This window comes from Eulemur rufifrons, chromosome 1, assembly GCF_041146395.1.
Source record: "Eulemur rufifrons isolate Redbay chromosome 1, OSU_ERuf_1, whole genome shotgun sequence".
In the NCBI taxonomy this organism is placed as follows: domain Eukaryota; kingdom Metazoa; phylum Chordata; class Mammalia; order Primates; family Lemuridae; genus Eulemur; species Eulemur rufifrons.
Window position 1 is genome coordinate 65,275,426 of NC_090983.1, and position 16,062 is coordinate 65,291,487.

At 35.4% G+C, this 16,062-nt stretch overlaps 1 protein-coding gene and 1 pseudogene across 4 annotated transcripts in view; one reads left to right on the top strand and one right to left on the bottom strand.

The window, feature by feature from the left end:
* Positions 1 to 16,062, top strand: part of BAZ2B (bromodomain adjacent to zinc finger domain 2B) — a 256,050-nt gene that overhangs the window by 93,033 nt on the left and 146,955 nt on the right. The window lies entirely within an intron of this gene.
* Positions 9,427 to 10,081, bottom strand: LOC138386081 (large ribosomal subunit protein eL13 pseudogene; annotated as a pseudogene).

Below are 16,062 nucleotides of genomic sequence, written 5' to 3' on the forward strand. Positions count from 1 at the left end.
CTGCAGGAAAGAAATACTTTTACAAAAACTGCTACACATGTAAAAAATGTTGGCCGGGCATGGTGGCTCACACCTGTAGTTCTAGCACTCTGAGAGGTCAAAGAGGGAGGATCACTTGAGGTAAGGAGTTCGAGACCAGCATGAGCAAGAGTGAGACCAATCTCTACTAAAAAAATAGAAAGAAATTAATGGGGCAACTAAAAATAGAAAAAATTAGCAGGGTATGGTGGAGCACGCCTGTAGTCCTAGGTACTCGGGAGGCTGAGGCAGGGGGATCCCTTGAGCCCAAGAGTTTGAGGTTGCTATGAGCTAGGCTGATGCCACAGTACTCTAGCCTAGGCAATGGAGCAAGACTCTGTCTCAAAAAAAAAAAAAACCCTGCTGTACATTAAAATGGCCTGAGTCTAAAAGGTCATTTTAAGGGTGTACTAAGGGAATGGATAGAAACTCTACCTAGCCTGTATATTTCTATTCTATAAATAAATGACTTTGTACTAAGTTTGCTGTTTTGATAACATTTCTCAAATTTTATGCTATTTTTCAAAGGAAGAAAAAATATTTATTCATTCTTTTCCTTTCTGTAAAGTCTTCCTTTTATTATCATAACCAAAGAGTTCTCTTAAGTATAACTATTTTAAGGTCACTGTAATCATTAAATAAGTTATTTAAGTTAGTAAAATTTTTGGTTGGTCCCCACAACATTGTTTTTTATTATAACTAAATTATCTGTGTAATTTCATATTTATTAACTCTTTTCAGGATTAGAATTGTATATCCTGAACATTTCTACTTAGGTATAAAAATGTTAGTATATATGTTAAATTCTGTGTATTCATCTATTTTTAAAAACTTTTTTTATTTGAACAATGTGTTGTCTTTGCTTCAGTTGGGGAAAAAGAGAAATGACTGGTCAATCAGAAAAAAATTTCTGTATCATTATTTCCTACTTTTAATGATTATACTGAACTAAGTCTGTTATGTCCTTGATTAATTGGAATGCCCAGAGAATGAGTATTCTGATTAATTTTACTTAGAATGTTTCTTCTAACACTTGTTATTAAAATTTAATATATTTGTACAATGTAAAATTGAATGATTTGAAGATATGGAGGGCTGTTGGGTCCTGATTTGACAATCTGAGCTACTACTAATCTAGTTTGGTAAACAAAGTACAAACAAATATTAAATGTGGGTCTTGATTTGATAACTCAAGCAACTAATCTAGTTTATAAGCAAAGCATAATTAAATATCAAATGTTACAGTAATTAAGAAACAAAAGAGATGTCAAAAGGAGGATAAAATTAATTGCTGAAAGACTGATATACATAAGTTAAAAAAAATACTATGAATTGACAGTAAGATAAGGGTAACTAGAATGACCAGGGAGGCCTCCTTGAAGAAAAAGGAACCAGAACAAGATCTTCAAGCATTGAAACAGGAAGGACTTTAATCATTAAAATAGATTTAGTGAGATATAATGCACATACCATATAGTTCACCCATTTAAAGTATACAATTTAATGGGTTTTGGTATATTACATTATTCTTTTTAAGTTGTGGTAAAATATATATATATATATATATATATATATATATATAACATGAAATTTGTCATTTTATTTATTTTTATGTGTACGATTCAGTGGCATTAATTACATTCACAGTGTTGTGCAACCATCACCACTGCCTATTTCCAAAATTTTTTCATCACCCCAAACAGAAACTCTGTAACCATTAAGCAATAACTTCCCATTTCCCCCACCCCCAGCCCCTGATAACTGCTAATCTACTTTCTTTCCCTAAAAATTTGCCTATTCTCCATATTTCTTATAAGTGGAATCATACAATATTTGTCCTTTTTTGGATCAGGCTTATTTCACTTACTGTAAGGTTTTCAAGGTTCATCCATGTTGTAGCATGTATCACAACTTAATTATCTTTTATGGCTCAATTTTATAAGTATATATATGTACATATAAATATATAAATGTATAATATATACATACATGTATGTTTACAAATATACAAATACATATGTATATACTTATATAAGTATATATATGTATATCACTTTTTTTTATCCATTCATCTGTTGAGGGACATTTAGGTATACAAGTATCTTTTCAAGTCTCTACTTTCAATACATGTGGTAATGTTATGTTTAGCTTTTTTAAGGGGCCACCAAATCATTTTCCATAGCATCTGAATCAAGCGTTGATATTATTCTATTATACCATATTTGAAATACACTCTAGAGAGAGTATAAAAGATTAGGCTGAGTGAATACTGGCTTCAGCACATAGATATTTTTCTTGAAAGAAAAGAAACAAATCTATGTGTGTTATATGTGATAACGTGTATGTATAAGGAGCTACCCCGTAAGATGAATTTTAAAAAAATAATTAAGCCTTTTGGTTGTATGTAATCCCAGTTTTGTTGTAATATTTTGTAGAACATGGTCATTGAATTTGGATTTCTCAGTCCCTAGGAACTCTGTTATAAAAAGATATTGATGTTTCTACAAGTAATTAGTATAACTTAGTGTATTTCTGCCCATTTTTAAAATATCTATCTTTAGTTGCCTTTTTTGCAGTATAATGTAAAATCACTCAATTACTATATTTCTAACTGGAAAATATTCCCAATATATTCATTTTAGCCATTTTATATTGTTTTCCTTCATATATGCTAACATTTTATATTTTATGAGAGACAACTGTAGGCAATTTATTCAATATTTTTGAGACAACTCTTAAAAGTATAAATTCTGGAATTCAGTGTGAATTAGGAGAACAATGTTAATACTTATCTTTTCACAGATCAGTGAGGGACCACAAAGCCAAAAGGCAGGGCTAATTTCATTGGCTTGATAAGATTACAGGACTCAGGAGATGGGAAGCATTATTGGAATAGGGAAACTTTTTTTACCTAATTACAAATTTCCCGAGGAGGGATATATAATATCACAAACCCACAAACAATAATGAATTACACTTGGGGATTCAGTAAGGAAATAGACAGTAATTACAGATATTATATAATGGGTCATCCTGATAAGAATATTGTTTAGGACATCAGAGAGTAATTTCTGGAAATAAAGACTAATTGGAAGTTTCCTTTAAATTTCTCACCAAGGGGTGTATATGAGAATATCTGATGCATGGGAGTTTGAAATAGCTAGCAAATTTGAGAAAATTGACACCAATAACTCATGGGATGTTTATGTATGTATATATGTGTGTGTGTAGGTAGGTATGGATGCAAAACTGAGGTAATTTGCCTTAATATGAATTTGAATCTAGTTATTTTTCCAACCTGAGTAGGAACTGAGAACAAAGATTATTGAGTGTCTAAATTATTTAAAAAGGTTAGACTTGGAGAAATCTTTTGGGAAGTAAGTTTCCACTTGGTTAAAAGCAAAATTGCAATAGTCTATAGAGCACAGAATTGCAGTGTACTAAATACTTTGAATAACTTATGGAATACAAATTAAATAGTTAGATATAATAGTTTAAGTGTTTTTATTTTGGCATTGCTGATCTGGCAAGAAAGTAAGGAGTCAATAGGACCAAAAACTAAGTGAAATAAATACTTTAAAGAGAGTAAGAAAATACCAAGGCTAGCTTTCATTTCAAGGAACCTGCTGAACCCCGGTGATGGAAGTATCTATTTATAAGGCTAAGAGCCCATAGTAGATATCAAATATATAGTGCTATTACTTTTATTTCAAAACATCTCTGCTTCCGGTTGGAAACAATATAGTCCCTTTGAATCTCACTTTTTAAAACTTTTGAGTTCCTTCTTTTAAAAGTAATTGTACCTTTAGTATAACTAACTGTTACCCACTTTGTCCCTTTTCATTTTCTTCTTTTAGATATTCTTTTATTTTCCATTTAGATTACTTCTCATATGCTAGGAAGCCTGAAATGAATCCTAGATCTATATTGATTCCCAGTATCTTAGTGCATTGATTAAAAAACACATCTAATTTTCCAAAGTCATATTGATTGATATACAAACAGACACACATTCAAATAAACTTAATGCCTTAGAACTGTCTGGAAATAGTATATGTGGAATTCAAATGAAATTTTTTAGAGACCACTGCTTTTCTCTTCTGATAAACACCTTTCCAAGTATTAATTTTCACCTCAAACTAGGAATTAATATTCTTTCTAGATCTAATTTTTTCATTTGATTAATTTCATTGTTGCCAGTTCTTGAAGTTCTATTCTAGACCCTGGTGCTTCCACACTTTACATGCTAAAACAAAAACAAAATCAAAACTCTTCATGTAGACTTGGGGGTAAATATTCCAATTTTAAGAATCCTTCCCTTTACTGGTTGTTGTAATGTTTGCATTCACTTTGAAAGGTTTCCCAGTTTCACTAAGAAGATAGGGTTAGAGTTAGTGTCTCTGTGTCTATCTCCAACATATTTTCCGAGTCTGCCACATCATTCCACCCCAGACCTTGTTGCCAGTAGCCCTGTTAAACTGGATGGAGGAGTGTTTAAGGTATGTTGGTGCCTAGGACTTCTATGCAAACCTTTTCTAGTATAACAGCAAATGTGAATGAACTAGACAACTGAGGAGTATCTCTGGTTGCCTATTGGTCTTCCTAGGTCCCCCTTTTATCTTCCTTTCTTCTTCCAAAATAATCTAGAATTCTTTTTGCCTTCTCACTCTCTCATAGTTGTTTGAAGCCTGATTTTCATTACTGAGCCAGCTGGTGATCTATTACTTAATAAACTGTTTCTGGAGTTCGTAACATATTTCTCCAAGCTTTATACTTCTCATCAATATATCAGGCTATATTTTAGATAGTAAACCTCAATTTTTTGCCCTCAAAAATATTCAGATCTTCTTTGCTGCCATCCAGCCTCTCTCTGATGGCTATCTAGCATCTTTCCAAAGTCTCTCTTTTCTTTTTATCCCAAACTTTATATTTGGAGGCCCCATGAATCTAACATTTTTATTAATGTAGTTTAGATAACTTGGTAGAGGCACTATTGCTTCTCTGTTGACCTATCCTACAAAGTATTAGACCTGATATTGAACAGGACACTTGTATCTGAGTAATGGGTTATTTATCAGTCCTATCAATAGTGCCAGTTTTTGAACTCTTATCTCTTCGGATAGTTTATCTTAGTTGTTAGATTCTCTCAGTTGATTCATTCTTTCTCTTTTCCTTTCTCTTATCCTCTCACTCTAAGACACAAATTACTGAGGGTGGAGAAGGACTCAGTGCTCTCTTTTATTCAGCTCTGATCCCAAGCGGAAAGTTTCCAGGGTGTTAAAAATTGGAGAGAGAAGAATAAGACTTTGGAGTAATGTTGTTTCCCTTGTTGGCCCTGTATTCTGATAGATATACTGTATTCTAATGGATATAGTGTTTCTGAAAGGCAAGCCCGCTTTTCTAAGCTGTGGTCTAAGTATTAATAATATTCTACCTGGAGGTTTGGGTTTCTTTCTGGACCAGGCCTCTCTGGTTCTTTGTGGAGTTGCTGCCCAAGTATCAGGAGATAATCCTCCATCTAAGCAGCTGATAGATATGTACATCATTCCTCCCTTGAAGCTTTTCTTCTTTATTGCCTAATGAGGATCTATTTGTTCAATTCTGTTTATTAATCATTCTTTACACATGATATTGAAACTGAACTTTGTGGATATTCACTTATCCTAGTCTAATATAGCATATCACAACTCATATCTTCTGAATATCTAGGGCAATAGGTTCCATTGCTAGGTCGAGCGCTCCTCCCATCATCTTGGCTCCCTCTGTATATGGGTGAGGTGGAGCCTCAAAAAGTGATGGACTATGGTAAGGGTTACCTAGCAAGGGATTAATGGGTAGATAGACAGCCTTACCCAGGTAGTCACATACCCTTGCAGAAATTTTTTGGAGGGGTCAAGGTCCTATTTTCCCTACCTCCTTTTCCATAGGCCTACTCTAGTTACAGCACACTTGCCAGTCGGTCCTTAATAAGAGTTTTTGAGGGAGGAACAGAAGACGCTTGGAAAGGGGAGATCCTTGGTTCAGATTTCTCTGTCCTTGTTGTGACAGAATAGCTAGGAGTTCTTACAACTGCCCTTGTCACCTCCCACCCCGAGTACTCATCTAGATACAGAGTAGATAGTTTATAATGTTTTATATACTTAGTTTACCAATGTGTACCCATTCAGAGCCTCCATTAACAGTAAAGCCAATTATTCTTCACATCTTTGGTTGGTTGTCAGTTCCAGTTTATAGAAGCTCCCTTCACACATATCTGCTGTTACTTGTCTGAATTGTTCTCTTTTTATTTTCCTACCTGGATCTTGGGCCTTACTATGATGTTGAATTCTATTTTCTTCCCTTCTCTTTAAATGGGACGTTCTCATCCAAGCTGTCTGTATGTTTTCCCTACTGTTTTTGTATTCATCTTAATACTTCCCACCACCTCATATTAACAGATCTTTTCTTTCTTTTTAAAATTTTTGTTTTTTTTAGTCAGTCTTATAGCATCCTTAATATTAAATATCAAGCCAGGCCGGGCACAGTGGCTCATGCTTGTAATCCTAGCACTCTGGGAGGCCAAGGCTGGTTGATCATATGGGCTCAGGAGTTCGAGACCAGCCTGAACAAGAGCGAGACCCCTGTCTCTACTAAAAAAAAAAAATCGAAATTACCTCAACAACTAAAAATATATAGAAAAAAGTTAGCCGGGCATGGTGGCGCATGCCTGTACTCCCAGCTACTCGGGAGGCTGAGACAGGAGGATCGCTTGAGCCCAGGAGTTTGAAGTTGCTGTGAGCTAGGCTGATGCCACAGCACTCTAGCCCAGACAACATAGTGAGACTCTGTCTCAAAAAAAAAAAAAAGCAAGTGAAAAGTACAGTAAACATTAGTTGATTATTATTTTCATTTGAACTTCAAAATTGATGTAATCCAGCGATGTTGAAGCTTTTAAAAGCTTTATGGCAGGGGTTCTCAACCCTGGAATCTTCTAGAGAGCTTCCAAAACTGTTAATACTTAGACCACCACCCCCAAAGATTCTGATATAATTGGTCTGGAGATGGGCCTTGTCTTGGATATATATGTTTCTATACAGACTGAACAGGAGAACCAGATAAATTCATATGAAACTTTGATAGTGAAAGAAATGTTCTGGATTTGTGCTTTTATGTATTTGTATATAGTATTTCATATTTACATAAAAATTGTCTTACTGTGTAAGTTGAGTAGAATTTCATTTGCCTTTTATGGGACTCTAATATGCATCTTTAGAGAAAGAGATGTTCAATATGGAACTAATAAACCAAATGTGACTCAGCCAAGCCCAGGGTATTGCTGTTTTGTGTAAAATAAAATTAGCTTACAGAAAGGAACTAGTAGAACCTAACTCCCTGTCTTTAATGAATTTGAGAAGTTTGCTATAAATATGGGAAAAGAGACTTTATTGGCACTTTATTGCTTGGATGGCAAGTTAAATTTTAACATTTCAAGCTAGGTATGCAGGCCCAGCTACTCAGGCGGGAGTATTACTTGTGCTCAAGAGGTCAAGGCCACAGGGAAGTATGATCAAGCCTGTGAATAGCCACCATACTCCAGTCTGGGCAACATGATGAGATCATGTCTCTTAAAACAAAAATTTTAGGTTTCAAAAGTTTATTCAAATTAGGAGAAGAGGCCTGAGTACCAACATGTATTTGTCATCAGAAGAATTTGTATGATGTGCTTTGCAAGTCAGGTTTATTGAATGATAGGAAAAATGTATTAATCAAGATTGATGCTTTTGCCCTAATTATCAAATTTATAGTATATTCAGAAACAGTTAAAGCAAAGTATAGACATTTGATTTATTTTATTCAATTTGCATGACTAGTTTGTGAAAACTTTTGGAAGAGATTTTCTGATTTGCCTTCTTACATTAATGACTTCTTGGAATTGGAGAGGTCCTCGACTTGTCAGTCTTCTTAGCTATCTGTTCATTCATTCAACAAATATTCATTGAGCACATCTTGTGTTAGGACTGATCTGAGTTTCTGAAGATACTAAAGTGAACAAAACAGTATAGTAGTCAACAATTTTGTGGGGGAGACAGACAATAAATATGAAAAATAAGTGAATATATAGTATTTTAGACGATAACAAGTTCTAATTTGAAGTACTGGTGGTGGTGTGGTGATAATATTTAAATAGTATGACCAGGAAAGGCATCATGAAGAAGGTGATTTGGCAGGACATTTGAACATTCTGGACTAAACTTGTAGGAGAAGGATTACAAAAGCATTGCTGATGTATTTTACAAAGCAGAGTCACAAACATGTGGGAAGGAAAACTTAAGTTCAGAGATGTTAAATAAATTGCCCAGTATCAGATGCTATTAATTAGTACCATACCCCAAAATGGAATCCAGGCCTCTTATTCCTAGTGCTCTTTTCATCCTTTTTATATTGCTCTTTTTTTTTTTTTTTTTTTTTTTTTGAGACAGAGTCTCGCTCTGTCACCATGGGTAGAGTGCAGTGGCGTCATCATAGCTCACTGCAACGCCAAACTCCTGGGCTCAGGCAATCTTCTTGCCTCAGCCTCCAGAGTAGCTGGGACTACAGGTGCATGCCATGAGGCCCAGCTAATTTTTCTATTTTTAGTAGAGACAGGGTCTCACTCTTGCTCAGGCTGGTCTCAAACTCCTGAGCTCAAGTGATCCTCCTGCCTTGGCCTCCCAGAGTGCTAGGATTACAGGTGTGAGCCACCTTGCTCGGCCTTATATTGCTCTTTTATTTGGGGATATAAAGATGAGATGGGGTGTTCGGTTAATTGTATACGTTATTGTTAACACCTTTCTGCTGTTTACTTAGAATACCTATAATCACCTAAAAGAAATACATTTTGCTAGATAAGAAAACAGGAAAGTAATGCTAAAATTTTTTGCTCCTGAGTACAAAATTACAGAAGACCAAAAGGGTCATATTGAATAAGCTGTTAATATTCATACCTATGACAGAGTGAAGACTACTTCAACAAAAGGGTGAAGTAACTTTTTTATACTATTATGGTAGTGGGGTTGGGTTAACTAATGAAACACTTGGAATGCAGAATAAAGTCTACTTTGTACTAACTTTAACAAGGATGTGGGTTTTGTTCAACAAAGTAGCCAGAAACATTGGAGTTAGCGTAGGTTATTGAAATAGTTATCCAGGAAAGCCAGGGTCTTATACAAACAGTAAATGAAACCATCAAACCAGAAAAATGAGAAAGAATGAAAAGTTGATAGGAATGACAGAGGAGAGTAGAATCAAGTAGAAATAGGAGCATGGGTTCAAAATTAAGGTCATGATTGCCAAATGTATATCTAACTGATCCTTTTACAGTCCTTTAATATATATATATATATATATATATATATTTTTTTTTTTTTTTTTCTTTTCACTCCTGATTTATTGAAAGTCCCCAAAAGGCTTCACTTTTTCTTTTCAACATCCTGTTCTGTGGCTTCCTTGGCTCTTTTCGCCCATATGCTAAACAGCCGGGCGTTGGCACGGGCCATGCGCAGACTGGCAAAGGCCTTGAAGTTCTTCTCCTCCTCGGTGATGACTCTGGCCTTCTTCTTGTAGACGTTCCGTATGGTCATGACGGGGCCTGACAGCTGGGTGGCCAGTTTGAGTTCTTCAGGAGGGCTGTCTCCCTTCTTGGGGGCCGAGGGCTTCCTGGGGAAGAGGATGAGCTTGGAGCGGTACTCCTTCAGCCGCTGCACGTTTGCCTGCAGGGACTCCGTGGACTTGTTCCGCCTCCTTGGATCCACAGAAATTCCAATGGTCTGGGCCACCTTCTTGTGGATGCCAGTCACCGTTAACTCCTCCAGGCTGAAGCCCCTGCCGGCTCGCACTTTGGTGTGATACCGCACCGTGGGGCACCGCACTATGGGCTGGATGGGTCCCGACGTAGGGCGCGGGGCGATGGGGTACGCTTATGCTTGCCCTGCCTTGCGTCTGCGGATCTTCCGGGCCTGCTGGTTGAACCACGTGGCCACGCGTCGCTGCCAGTCCTTGTGGAAGTGGGGCTTCAAAATCATGCCATTCCAGCTGGGCGTCATGGCTGTCTATGACTCTCCTGCGCAGAACAGCCGAGTGGAAAGTAGTCCTTTAATACTAAGTTTGGAGTGATAGATTAAAGGAAATGTGTAGTCCTGATTGGCCAACATTTTTCAACTTCACAAACTGAAAAATTGATATATGATTTATTTAGTTATTGACAAGTATATTTATGAAAATTTATTTAAGTTATTCCTACATTAAAAATTCATAACTAATAATGATAGATTTTTTCCTAAATATTAAGATTCTTTCTTGTTTTTCTAAGCTGACAATTAGTAATATGTATTAATTTAAGAATTTCTCAGGCTGGGCATGGTGGCTCCTGCCTGTAATCCTAGTACTCCGGGAGGCCGAGGCAGGAGGATTGCTTGAGCTTAGGAGTTTGAGAACAGCTAGAGCAATAGCGAGATCTCGTCTCTACTAAAAATAGAAAAAATTAACCAGGCGTGGTACATGCACCTGTAGTCTCAGCTACTCAGGAGGTTGAGGCAAGAAGATCACTTGAGCCCCAGGAGTTTGAGGTTGCTGTGAGCTATGATGATGCCACTGCACTCTTGCCTAGGTGACAGAGCGAGACTCTGTCTCAAAAAAATAAAAAATAAAAAAAATTCTCATTTGTAAAATTGAAAAAATATCTGGCTTACCTACTTCAAGATTTGTTGTTAGGATAAAATGAGAATATATGTGCACACTGTTTTTGCAAGTTGTAAAGTTTCCTATAAATTTTAATGATTATCGTGTATTTTCATTTAAGCCTTTTATTACAATCTTATATTACAAGTAATATAAGGCTCTAAGGATAATATATAATAGTTCCTAATTCTCAAGGATTGTATTATGTGGTAGGAAGCCAGACATCAAAATAGAAAATTGCTATATAGTACAATGTTGTAAGTGCTTTAATCAGGGAATGTACAAGAGCAACAAGAAAGGGGTACCTAAGGCTTTCCTGTGAGTCAGAATGGTTCCCTAGAGGAACATGGATGGGATAAGACCTAGAATATGTGTAGGAGTAAGGCAGAGAATAAGGAAAGGATATCTGAGGGAAGAGCAAACATCATGTACCAAACACGTGGCATGGATGCAGGGGAGACCATAGTATATTTCAGAATGGCAAGAAGTTTAGTCACCTAATGTATGAGAAGAAATTGGGAAAGGAGACCAAAAAAGAAGTCAGAGGCCTCTTAAGAGCTTTTTATGCCTAGCAGAGAACTTGGGATCTTATCATGCAAGTGATACAGACACTGAAAGATTTTAAGTAGGGGAGTGGCAGGATCAGATTTTTATGTTAAAAAGATTACTGCTTTTCTAAAAAAAACAGGATTACTGTTGGCTGAGGGGGATTGGAGGAAGGAGAAGCAGAGAGACCTCTGAGAAGGCTACTGCAGTATTTCCAGTAAGAACTGATTTAGGATTGTACTAAGATGATAGTGGAAAGAAAGAAAATATTTAGGGAGCAGAATAAGCAAAAGCGAGTGAATAGTTTATGTGGTTTAGAATTTCAGGCTTATTTATCTTTATTAAATCCCTCTGATATTAAAAAAAAAAAAAAGGTCTGGCCAAGTACTTAGGTACTTACAATGTTAGATAAACTTGTTAGTCCCCAAACTGAATAATTTAGCTTTAGTAAGTTTTTTAAAAAAACATATATAGTATAGACATGGAAGATTAACTAAATGGATGAGTACCTGCGAGAATTTTGTAAGTGACTTGATTTTCTGTCTTAGCATCTCATCATATAACACATGAAAAGTCTTACTAGGGAAGAATCGAGAATACTGACTTTAAAATTTCAGTAGAGAATTCATTAAGACAAATAGATTCTATCAATGAGAGATTCAGATATTCTTTTTTTAAAAAAGACAGCTTTATAGAGATATAATTCACATACTGTACAATTTGCCCATTTAAAGTATACAATTCAGTTTTTAGTGTATTCACAGGGTTGTACAACCATCACCACAATCGGTTAAAACATTTCATCATCCCAAAAAAGAAACCTAGTACCTATTAGCAGTAATTACCCATTTTCTGCCGTCTTACCCATAGCTCTAGGCAACCACTAATCTGCTTTCTGTCTCTATAGATTTGCCTTTTCTGGATATTTCATGTAAATGGAATCATGCAACACATGGTTATTGTGACTGGCTTCTATCTTCTTTCTTCCTTTTCTTTCTTTTTTTTTTTTTTTTTTCCGGTCTTTGGTTTTGTGTTTTTGAGACAGTGTTTCTCTCTTGTCCAGTCTGGCTAGAGTGCAGTGACATCATCATAGTTCATTGCAGCCTCCAACTTTTGGGCTGGGCTCAAGTGATCCTCCTGCTTCAGCCTCCCAAGTAGCTGAAACTGCAGGTGCATGCCACCATCCCCGCCTGGTTTGTCTATTTTTTTTGTAGAGATGGAGGTCTCAACATGTTGTGCTGACTGGTTGCTCTGGCTGGTCTTAAACTCTGGGCTTTAAGCAATCCTCTTGCCTTGGGCCTCCCAAACTGCTGGGATTGCAGGGGTGACCCACCATGCCTGTGCGACTGGCTTCTTTGTCTTAGCCTGATGTTCTCAAGATTCTTCCATATTGTATCATGCATCAATACTTCATTCCTTTTTATTACTGAATAATACTTCATCGTATGGATATACCACATTTTATATATCCATTCATCAGTTAATAGCCATTCGAGTTATTTCCACTTTGGGGCTATTTTGAGTAACAGCTATGAACATTCGGGTACAAGTTTTTGTGCAGACATGTTTTCATTTCTCCAGCGTATATAACCACGAATAGGAGTAGAAGTCTACCTAGGAGTAGAATTACTGGATCATATGGTAACTCTTACATTTAGCTTTTTCAGGAACCCAAATATTCTTAACTTTTCAACATTTGAAGTGAAGTATTTGGATGAGCATTTAAAGTACAGACAGTGTTGTAGTTTCAATAGGTATATATGGTTTTATCATAGACTACATTCATTATAGTAATCAGTAAACTATTTATAAAGGATACTTAAATTTTTTTAACCATTCCAATGCTCATTTTCAGAGTGGTTTTATTATTGAGTTCGTACTTTGTCATACTTTGCAGAAATACTCAAAAATTTTGGCTCATAGATACATTCATTATATCACTGTATTTAACTGTTATATGTTTTCATGTATTTAATGCAGGTCATATTATGACATGTTTGGGATGTATACTTAGGGCCTTGTAGTATGAAAGCATTTAATTTCTCTCTGAGCAGTGTCACAGAGGGTCTTGGTTCTTCCAAATGCTCGAACAATGAGATATGGACAAATGTATACAATTCAGAAAATAACAATTATGAGGAAAATGGATGGGACATATTTGAAATATATAATTTGAGTACATTTTGTAGTTAAGAGAATGATGGAGGGAATATTGTGGATATTTGGAGATTATTAATATCAAAGAAAAAAACTTGATCCCTTAAATTACTGAAAAAAGGAACATTACATAGTCTGGACAAAATTAATTTTTTGAATGATTAAGGTCATAAATTTATGTATTAACTTCTCAGGAAAAAGCAGTTTTAGTATTTTGGCTATCTAAAAGCTAAAATAAAAATGTCACTGTTATCTAAAAACAGAACTTCAACTTATACTATTATCTAAAGCTACAGTAAAGATGACACTCTTTTGAAGGCCAGATTGACAGGGAATAGTATAGTATACTCTTGAACATGTATTCAGGTTTACTATGGAAGAAATCTGCTTAGAATTGAAAATCCTCTTGGCATGTTAAACTTATTTTTGCTCACATTTAACTTACAAAGGAAATAATATTGACTTTTATTGAGCTGTTTTCCACACTTGTATCTTCAGTTGTTAGAAAATGAAGATTTTTTTTCTGTATTCTCTTGGCCAAACCCATAGGAACAAAATAGCTAGCAGGAAGTGTGCTAGGCCCTATCTTTATAATAGCTCTGTGAAATAAATGTAATTACTCCCACTTTACTGATTTAGAAACTAAGTCTCAAGAGATATACTAGCTGTGTACTGAATAATATAGTGAAATCATAAAACAAATACAGAGCCGTAAAAAGCCAATGTAATTAGCAGCTTCCTGGATAGAATCTAAAGTCCTCCATAATTCAAAGATGGGAAATTGTGACCTAGGATTAGTCAGATACAGCTTTATGCGTAAAGCAACTTTTAAGCCTGTATTTAAAGGGATATCGTATTTGGATTATTTGAAGAAAAATCAGAATATGTCTTAGTGGTATAAATAGCATGAGAAAAGACAAGAATAAGCATGTCATTTTTAGGAAGTTTGCTACTAGCCTCTTTAGGTTTCAAGGAACAGTAACCCACTAAAGCTAATGTAAAAGGATAGGTATTTGGTAGGCTACAGAGAAGTCTCCGGGAATATAGGAAAATATAAAAGGCAGGTCAAAGGAAAAGAACCTGGGACTAGCCATTCTCTCATCTTCTCTCTCTCGGGGCCACTCAGCTTCTCTGTACATCTGCGCTTCCATCATTTTTTCCAACTCACTTTTCTTTAGCTTGTATATTTCTTAGGCCCCTAGCCTTAATTATCTCCCAGCTCAACTTCTCCTATTTCTGTTAGTTAAAAAATATCTAAATCAGAAAGCTCTGATTTAGATCAGAGCAGCTTTTAGAGATAACTAACATATATAGATTTCTGGCCTGCCATTGTCTCCTTGGGTCACGTCTGTTTCAGACAGCTTTGACCCCAAGAATGGGGTCATGTAGCCATCGTTAAGGTAAAGGACAAGGATTCCCTCAAGAGCAAGTAGTCCTGTCTGCTGCATTAGGCAGTCTGTAAAGAGGAAGCATGAGTGAAGCACAGGGAAAGGATAATGGGTCATGGACCTTCCTACTTGCTGGATTGGGGTAGAGGCTGAAACATTCATGAAAACTGTCATCATTTAAAAATTACATCAGGGCAAAGGTCTTTTTTCTTCCTAGTAGTCTATCAGTGATGCTGTGTCTTCAAAACCTTTATCTGTCTATCCATTTCCCTTCTCACCCTCTCCTTTTCCCACCGCTTTCTCTCACTTCCCCATTCCTCTTAGCTCTTCTTATTTCCTCATCTGTTTCTAAAGACAAGGAAGGATTGGACAAAAATCTTCAGTTATCTCAGGGTTAAGAGAAAACAACAATGACAACAATATATGTCCTAGTGCCCAGCACAAGTTTAAGACATTTAGATACTATATGTGGTATGTGAGGAGGTGTATTTATTTTATTTTCTCCTGTGTTTTTAATTTTTTAAGCACATACATTTCTATTTACCAGAAAAACTTAAAAATTTATAGTAATTTAGATTTATGTTGAATTATGGTGATAATAGTATGAAATTAAAAATTTAGATAAAATTAAAAAGTGAAAATTTTTAGGTGAACTTTATATAAGGCACCAACTGTGACTTATTCATCTTTATATTCTAACAACTAACCCAGCATATAGTTTTGTAGTAGATCCTCACATATAGTTGTTAAATGAATATAATAGACCAGCTATTTCAATACAATAGGCAGAGAAGGAATAAATCCTTAATGTATAATAATTTGTCCTTGAAATTTAATCAGAATTCTCAAATTTCTCATTATCTTCAGGTATAGTAGCATTAATTTTAGAAAGTATTTCTTCTTAGATTAAAATGTATATATAGTTTTGGATAGTCAGTTTTGTTTCTCCTGCTTTACTGCAGTACTATCATGTGGTGTATAGATACTGAAATTTGTAAGTGTGGATGAATTATAAATGTAATCATTAGAAAATAATTAAAATTATATAATGTCCTATATTATAAAACTATTTTAAATCTGTACTTAAGATTGGATTCTAAGATGGCAATTTATTTTGAGAAGCATTTTACTTTTTCACTTTAAATGTTTTTATATTTGTGGGATTATGAGAAAATATGTAACTTTTAATACAAATATCCCTAATCATTAACAAAATAAGGGATAAATATGTTCCCACTGCATATTTAACTTATCTTCT